Source organism: Oryctolagus cuniculus, chromosome X (assembly GCF_964237555.1).
Source record: "Oryctolagus cuniculus chromosome X, mOryCun1.1, whole genome shotgun sequence".
NCBI lineage: Eukaryota > Metazoa > Chordata > Mammalia > Lagomorpha > Leporidae > Oryctolagus > Oryctolagus cuniculus.
Window position 1 is genome coordinate 37,757,856 of NC_091453.1, and position 9,131 is coordinate 37,766,986.

General features: G+C 46.7%; 1 protein-coding gene across 47 annotated transcripts in view; it reads right to left on the reverse strand.

The window, feature by feature from the left end:
- HUWE1 (HECT, UBA and WWE domain containing E3 ubiquitin protein ligase 1) overlaps window positions 1-5,781 on the reverse strand; it is a 144,381-nt gene extending 138,600 nt beyond the window's left edge. For 28 of the 47 annotated variants that reach the window (XM_070067323.1, XM_070067337.1, XM_070067317.1 and 25 more), the window contains exons 1-3: window positions 5,646-5,774; window positions 5,345-5,441; window positions 94-229 (exon numbers count right to left, since the gene is read on the reverse strand). The gene's annotated coding sequence lies outside the window, so the exon portion shown is untranslated. Of the gene's footprint in view, window positions 1-93; window positions 230-2,785; window positions 2,889-2,973; window positions 3,302-5,238; window positions 5,442-5,618 lie in introns of those variants that run through there. The other 19 variants (XM_070067318.1, XM_070067322.1, XM_070067335.1 and 16 more) reach the window with 15 other exon arrangements.
- Window positions 5,782-9,131: the final 3,350 nt, after the last annotated feature.

A 9,131-nucleotide genomic window follows, 5' to 3' on the forward strand; every position in this document is an offset into this window, starting at 1 on the left:
TCATACAGATAATTTTGTATCTTCACTGAAACTGGTAAAAAAGGAAAATTAAACTTTGTGAAAAATACTATACACATAAAAATTATTTTTCACCTTCACATATGCTTTCTGGCCATACTGGGAGGCAAACGATAAATGTCCTGGAAACTCAGGTTGAACTTTGCCATTGAACCTTAGACAAAGTTTTCATTCGTTAATGCCACTCCTTCCTCTCTTCTCAGAGATCTACCTAGAATAAATTAAACCTTTTAGGTCATGCCTAGATTATCATTCCCAGATTTATCCTAACACCGAACGACAAGAGTCAAATGGAGGTTTCATTACTTTCATTACTGCTTAACTCACTGTAAAAGGCATCTAGTGACCTCCTGTCCTCTTTCAAACTGAACCGGAAACTATGAAGCTCAAAACCAGAGTCCACATATAGTTAATTATCAGATGGTTACCCAATGTAAATTTTCAATCCTAGTACTTCAACTCCCATATCCAAGCCAAGGTGATTAGAAAATGCACTGGTCTAATCAAAATATGAACAGCAAGAGAAAAGTATCTCTAAATTGAATACAGTCACTTCTACTTAATGTTAGAAAATATAAAATGGCAAAAATCACTACAGGAGGTAGTACATGAAAGAAGCAGAAGTGACTCACTGTTGGAAAAGCTGCTCCGTATTCCAAATAATCTAAAATCTCTCACATATAAATTATCCTGCCCAGGTAAGAGGATGATTACTAAATAGCAGATCTTCCCAGATTTTGAGGGCCCAAACAAGTAATGTGAGGGACAAGCAGCATGAACACTTGGAAAATAGCCAGAAGTTCCCTTGACCACTGTAAAATGCATGGCACCAAATTTCTTTACTTTTATAGGGCAGATGCCAGGACAGACTGCCTTTGAAAGAGTGGAAGGAATGAGTAGGTAAGGGATGAGGCACCCCTTCCAAAAAGTAGAACACCTGGGTGTGGTTCTTGACAACATTATAGCTGGTAGTCATTCCAAGATAGTGATTTTGCACTAAAATTCCTAGACAGAGTGGGAATCACATTCAAACATCATGAACCATCAGAGACAGAGCTTGGCTTCTAAGGAACACAAACAAAAATGATAGGTCTGGACAAGAAATATATAGATCAAAACAAAGATCTCTTATTCTTTTCCAGGTCATAAAACTAGCAGATGACACAGATGCATCTACACGTGTATTCCTACAAAAAAAATCACAATCTATTGTGTGCCTGCCTTGAGCAGTGACCTGCATAAATTCTCTAATTCTAGCAACAATCCTTTAAAGTAAGCACCACCATCCCCATTCTACAGATGAGAAGAAACTGAGAATCTGAAAAGAAACTTGCCCAAGGTCACAAAGTTCAATGAAAACCCAAGGTACACACAATATTTCCACCATACAGACTGCTTCCCATGAATGGAAAATGCTGGTGTGTCCTCAATATATGCAAACTTGGAGCTAAAAAATAACAATGCCCAACGTGTAATCTACAAAGGAAACAAATGACTGGAAATTATTAATTGCCTACAATAGGGGTAGTATGGCGGGGAAAGGAAATAAAGCAGGAAAGGGCAATGTTTAAGGGTTAAATCAATGCTATTTTCTAGAACACATAGGGGAGCCTGACTCCTCTCTAGGGAATTTGGCTCTTGGAAAAAGAGCGTGGGGTGGGGGTGGGGGGTGGAAGGGACGCAAGGTATAGAAAGATCAAGAAGTGAGAAGCATGTACTGGTGGTTAGCAACAAAAATAGATGTCCACAGACCGAGAGGTTACCGAAACTCAGAGCAAGACAGGGAAAAGGGGCGGTTCCCAAGCTTGCAGTGGGAATGGGTGAGGGACAGAGAACAGAAAGTTGGTTTACTGGAGGGTTATCCTCCACAGCTCCCCCTCCCTTTTTGAGGGGAAGGGGGTATGAGAAAGGGAAGGCTAACAGCCACAAATGAAGGGTCCACGAATCATCCAACTACTGACCCCAGCGGTCCATTCATTGTTCTGCCTAAGAGTGGTCTAGCAGTATGCAGAGTTGGAAGAAACCAGGGCCCATCAGAGTCATATAAGCGTGAAAACCTGTGGAAATGCATGGCTACTGTGCTCCCTCAACAAAGATGGAGTAAATGTAGGGATCACGATAGGCTCTATTCAACGCCTGCGCCAAGTAGTGGACCGATGGAAGAGGAAGACGGGCCAGGCTAGGGGACTCGGGCTAAGCTCTAAATTACAAGGCCTGCGGAAGGGCTGGCAGGGAAAAGCTCCGACTCCCCTCTCCTTAAATAAGAGCCCCAAGTATCCACGCAGAAAAGATTGGGCAGGACGATGACTTAGGGGAGAAGGGGCAGGAGTATAGACGCTACAGCTCGACCCCCCAACCCTTAGCTCTAAGACCGTGGGACTTAGGGAAGTAGAGCCCAGCCCAACTAAAGAAAAACTAGGGGATTCATCTGGGTTGTTGCAAAAGCTGAGAACGGAGGTGGGCGCGCATAAAAACTGTAGGGGGTAGGGTACCAGTCCTAGTTGGCTGGTCTCCTCTCCCACCAATCTAACCCCAACCCCATTCCCCAGCCACTCCAGACTCCCCTCCCACTCGCCCCAACCCGCCCACTGCGGCGGCAACAACGGAGGCGTTGACCGATCGGTGGGGCAAAGGCGGGCCCACACGCGGCTGAGGCCTGGGAAATGGTGTCGCCTCCACCAACTAGAAACGGGATGGTCTTCATCTGCGGTCGGGTTTACCGGCACATCGGCATTTCGCCATTCGTCACCTCCTTAATGTCGGCTACCTGAGAGGCGTCACAAACGCGGATAGTCAACACCTTAGTCCTCGGTCCTGGCCGGACAGACATCAGCCTCCGCCGCCATCTTAACAGCAGGCGGACCGACCCTAGTCACTGCCCCCCCCACCCCCGAGCTACCTCTGCCACCGCCAACGATCCCACGAGGACGTACACCCGCTCCCGCGAGAACTCACCGGCAAAGAACAGTACGAGCCGAAGACGTAGCCGCCGCCTCCGCGGCTGCTGCAGTCAGTAGCCGAAACGCTGCCGCCTTCGCGCGATCCCGCGAGAACCTCCACCGGCCGGGAAAGCCGGAGCCCAACCCTTCCCAGACCCCTCCTCCCACCAAAGCTTAAGTCGCTACAGCTCCGCTCTCACCCTAAGCGAAGCGAAAAGCAAATGACGCACAACCTCACGAAGGACCGAGGGGCGGAGCCAATCTGCCGCCGCCGGCTCCCGCATGCGCTGTAAGAACTATCGCGATAATACGCTTTAGCCCCGAAGAGACCTTCGAGATTCACCGCAGGATGCCGCCCGCGCCTCGCCTTTAGGAAACAAGAGATCTCGCGAGACCTGGTGCATGCTCCTAAAAAGGAGAGAGGCGGGGCTTCACGAAAATGACTGGGAGTTTTTCGGGGGGAAGGGAGGAACCTCTCGTCCTGCAGGGATCTCGCTTACCACGAGGTTTCCGACCCACTGCGGAGCTGTCTGCCAAACCTCGCGATGACACAGCTCAGCGCCAAATCTCGGCCATGTCCTGAAAACTGCCTCCGCCCCCAATCTAGGTGTCTAGAGCCTGCCCAGTGCTTGAGGAAAATTTAAAAAGTCAACCTGTTTATTCTCACGCTTCCGGGCAGGGCTGTACCAATTAGCCAAACTCCATTCTAGAAGGGGAGCAATGGGTCTCCTATTGTTACCTGCCTCCAGGAATAACATATTATCCTGGACTAACATATAAAAGACGTTCAATCTCACAATAAGCACGCAAATGCAAATGCAAACAATGACATAACATTTTTTGCCCATTAGATCGAAAAAAATTTTAAAAGACCTATAATAACCAGACTTCTTTCCTCGCCGCACTGCAGGCTAACCTGAATCCATCTTAATCTAACTAAAGGTTCATAGCGTTCATTCTGGCTCTAGAGCCACCAATTTTAAGTACTGAAGCTTTACCTTGGCATAACCAAAAAGATCCAATAAAGTGGTTTTCTCCAAACAAAGGAGTCTGCCCTCAAAGGCAAATTCAACTTGAGGTGGTGGTAGTGGTGGTGGTTAGTGCTTGAAGCTTTTAATATGGCAATTTTTCCACATCTAGCCAACAATGTTTCACCAATAAATCCTGGGATCCAATGTGGCTCGATTTGTGGGCTTTTCCATTCTAATGCATTGTTCTGTCCATTCTAATTTAAATATTGTTCCCTTAGAGTATAGTAATAGCTAGTAGTACAAATAGCCCCATCTTATCTTTTAAAATCGTTTCCCAGTTTTTCTTAGCCATCCCTTCCCCCCCCTTAGATGAACTTTCGAAACATATTAAGTTTCAAAAACTTGGTATATTTATTGAAACTGCAGCAAATGTATAAACCAATATAGAAAAAATAGACATCACTAAAAAAATCGAGCTTTCTTATCCAGAAGCATGGTACCTCTTCCCCATTTATGAAAACCTTTTATTATATTCCTCAATAAAGTTTTATAGTTTACTTTCAGGTATTTTTAATGTTTTTTTTGTTATTGCAAGTGGAATTTTTTAGGTTTGTATTTTCAAAATGCATATTGCTTATAGATAGGAAGACTTGATATCTGCCCATTTACTTTTGTAATGGGACGAATAAACTACGTTTGATTTCACTAGTAATCAGGAAAATACAAATGAAAACAACATACGATTTTTTTTTGCCCTTTAAATTGGCTAAAATTACAAAGATTGATAATAATTGCTGTTGACACAACTGTGGAAAAATAGGCACTCTTGCACAACACTGAAGGGTATAAATTAGTATAGCCTTTGGGGAAGGTAATTTGGACAAATCTATCAAAATTCAAAATGCATATACATTTTACTCAGAGATTACTCCCTTAAGAATTTCTCCTATGGAAATACTCATACATGTGCACGAAACATATACACAAACCCATTCATTATAGCATTGCTTGTAATACGTCCCTTCCCCCCCACCCCGCCAAAGGAAACAGGCTAATGTACATCAATCAAGAAATGGTTAAATACACTGTAGTACAATCATCCAATGCAGCTGTTTAAAAGCTGAGATAAATTTGGATTCCCTGATATAGGAAGGTGTGCAAAACACATTGTTCAATTTTTAAAAAGCAATTTTCCGAAACGAGCGTGTGTGTGTGTGTGCGTGCATGTGTGTGTAGTACCATTTAGATACCAAAACATACATACACAACGCCTAGTAGTTACCCGCAAAGCCTGCCTGCCCGCCCCTCACCTTCCCTCTCCTCTGAGGCCGCCTTCCTGGAACCCGGGGGAGAAATGCCGAAGGCCCGGCCTCTACTCCCTCTCTAGGGCCACTTGGCCACAGCTAATGCCGGTACCTCGCATCCCCTCTGTCGGCCGCCGTCGCCGCGCTGCCGGCAGCTGCCCTGCCGTCCCCGAAGATGCGGCTAGCTCTCCGCTGGCGCCGGCAGAGGCCTGGGGGAGGGGGGAGGAGGCGGGGTCAGGGAGGGTTGGGGCAGGCCGCCCGGCCCCTTCACCAGCCTTTCCCGCAGGCTCCCCAAGGCCGCCACCTCCGCGCCTCCGCACAGGGTCCAGTGGGAACTGCCACCCACCCCGCGAGGCGCCGAGGGCGGCCATGCGAATAGCACCCACCTCTCCCATCCCAGGGAAGACGCTCACCTCCGCCGCAAATGCTCCGCGGGGCCCGCAGGAGCGTGCGGGGTCCGCGGCCCTGCTTCAGCTTTGCTTCCCTCGCTCGCCCTCGCTCGAAAGCCTCCGGGCTCCGACTCCGCTCACACTAGATTTGAGGCTCCACCCACCGCAGAGAAGCTCCGCCCCTGCCCCTGGGGAGGGCGCTCCCTGGGTCTTGAAGCCGGGTTTCCTGCGTGGGACCGCCCCCGAGCTACTCATGGCCCCGCAGAGGCAACCACACAAGATAGCAGGGTCTCTGGGAACTGGGCTTTGATTCCTGCCGTGGTGGAAGCCTCTCGAGGGAGCATAACTTGACTTGATTTACGTTTTAAAATTAACAACCTCTCTAGCTGCCCTGTGAAGGCGGGGGGGGGGGGGGGGGGCTGTTAGCTGAAGGGGCGGCAAGAAGACAAGCCAGGACAGTACGGAGAGCCGGAGACGACCGGGTGGGGGTCGCCCATCACAGTGAATCCACATGAGCTGGCACATAGTAAGCTCTCAAGCGTTCTTTCTTTTTCTCCTTGGAAGGATTTGGGGGTAGTAGTGCAATTGGTGAGGGGCCTGTAGAAGATTGTATAGGAATACAAAGCTACAGGAGATCCCCTATTAACCTTGCTTCTTTGGGGACACACAATGAGATTGAAGGGTTAGAGGAGGAAAGGGCTTTGGCAACTCTATACGCTTTGACAGTGTTTGGAATTTTAACAAAAAGTATGTATTAATTATTTTAAAGTATAAAGACAAAAGGACCATTCAAAGAACTCTTGTGACAGAGGAAATAAAAACTGATTATACCCTCCAGTGTTTTGTTTTGTTTTAGTTTTTATTTATTTGTTCTGTTTATTTGAAAGGCAGAGAGAACACAGAAATCTCCTATCCACTGGCTCACTCCCCAGACCCCAACGATAGTGCTGGGCCAGGGAGAATCCAGGAGCCAGGAAGCCAGAACCCTGGGTGCCAGGGACCCATGTACTTGCCCATCACCTGCGGCTTCCCAGGATTAGCAGGAAGCCAGAGGCAGGAGTAGGAGGCAGCTATCAAATCTAGGCACTCCAATGTGGGAGATGAGCACCTTAATGGCTAGGCTAACCACCAATTCTTATAATCCATGCTCTCTACTCCTAATTCTAACCCTTCATTTTCTACTACTAATTCCTGGGCCAAGTACAGTCTAGTTCCCCACATCTAATTCTAAAACCCCATATACCCCACAGCCCTAGTTTACACTTCAGTCTGCAGCAGCCTCTTGTTCTCTTGCTAACTCCATTTCTTCTCTAGTCCTCGTTCTAACCAATATAACCCCACACACACCCCCAGGCATGTGTGTTTTTTTTTAAACTTTTTTTTATTGTAGGACATTCAGAAATTAGATGAAGCCATAGACAATACAAAAAGAAAAACACTCATAATCTAGCCACCCAGATAGGACTAGTATTAATGTTTTGGTTTTTTTGTCCTCTCCTTTTTTTTTTCTGTACATTATATATGCATTTACTGTTCTAAGCAAGCACAGTATCATAGCATGTTATTATTTAATAACCTAGTGAATATTTGTCATGTAATTAAATATTTCTCTATAACATTTTAATGGCACCATGAAGCTTTCCTTTCTTTAGCATGCAATTAACTTCAGTTTTGTTCTTTTTTCATTTTAAAAATATTTTCCTAATTACACATGATTACATTATGATAAAATATTCAACATAGACAAATTTAAAGTTTTCCTTACATTCATATACACAAATAGAAATAGCTTTGTTTTGTGTTTGTGTTTTGTGTCCTTCATTTTTTTAAATACAAATTTCATCCTATTTTAGGTATTATTCTATTAATTGCTGTAGTCACCTAACACAGTTTAGGGACACTTTCATGTAAGTATATATAGACAAACTTCATTCATTTTACCTACCATACAGTATTTCATTGAATGAGTTAACAATTCACCCATTGATAAACATATATGGCTTTCAATCTTTTACTATTATAGTGCTTTTCGAAAACCAGGCTTTTTCGAAAGCCAGCTTTCTCCCTGGAGAATGCGGCTGTTCCAGCTGGTGTGGGTTTAAGGCCTCCTCCCCACCTGGTGCTCCTAGTTGCCTAGTCCTGTTCCATGCAAAATTGTTACATTCTTTATTTCTGCACAGTAGGTGAGGGAGTGATGTTGCACTCTCCCGGAGCCAAAGTGTGCAGAATTACCTGTGCTTCCCTCCCCCACCCCCACCCCCTTCCCAGGCTCCTCTCCAGACCCAACACTCCCCACCCCCACCCCCACCCCCGCTCACTGCTGAGACTTCAGAGTTTGCAGCTGCTGTGAGAGAGAAAGTGAAGATACTATGTTCTTGGAAAAGTTGCCATTTTATTTTATTTGAGAGGTAGAGATACAGACAGTGAGAGAGAGACAGAGAGAAAGGTCTTCCTTCCATTGGTTCACTCCCCAAATGTCCACCACGGCCAGAACTGTGTCGATCCGAAGCCAGGAGCCAGGAGCTTCTTCCCACGTGGGTGCAGGGACCCAAGGACTTGGGCCATGTTCTACTGCTTTCCCAAGCCATAGCAGAGAGCTGGAATGGAAGAGGAGCATTCCATATGGAATGCCGGCGCCGCAGGCAGAGGATTAACCTACTGCACCACGGCACTGGCCCCCACACTTTACATTTATTGTGTTCCTTTTTTGACATAGACAGTGAGAGAGTCAGAGAGAAGGTCTTCCTTCTGTTGGTTCACCCCCCAAATGGCTGCTATGGCCAGCGCCGCGCCGATCCGAAGCCAGGAGCCAGGTGCTTCCTCCTCCTGGTCTCCCATGCGGGTGCAGGGCCCAAGCACTTGGGCCATCCTCCACTGCCTTCCTGGGCCACAGCAGAGAGCTGGACTGGAAGAGGAGCAACCGGGACAGAATCCGGCACCCCAACCGGGACTAGAACCCATGGCACCGGCGCCCCAGGCAGAGGATTAGCCTAGTGAGCCTTGGCGCAGGCACATTTTGTTTCCTTTCAAACCTAAGGCAAAGGGATGGTAACTCTAGTGGCCGTCTCTTTCTTATGTAGCATGTGTGCAATGCCAAGGAACCAGGGCTGGCATCGCTTCCCCAGCCTCAGAGGTGCACCGGGGCTCTGGTGAAACATTGCAGGGTGGTACATCTGGTTGGCTGTGCAGAACCTGAGCTGGGGAGGATTAGGAGACTGATTCTAGCAAGGAGCAGTCATATCTGTCACTGAGATGTGTGGTGGGGAACAGAAGGGGCTCATATGGATACCCAAATTTTCCCCATAACGCATTTCTTCCACATGAAAAAACACCAAAATTTGTAACAGAGACCTTTTTTCAAAAAGCAAACCACTTTTAGTCGCTTAACCCACACTAGTCTAACTTCTGACTCGGTGAATATGAATAGGTCATTTTGCTGGCGAAAGCTACTACTTTGATTGGACATTGGCAAAATTAAATTGTTATGGTACTTAGAGTTGCTGTAGCTAA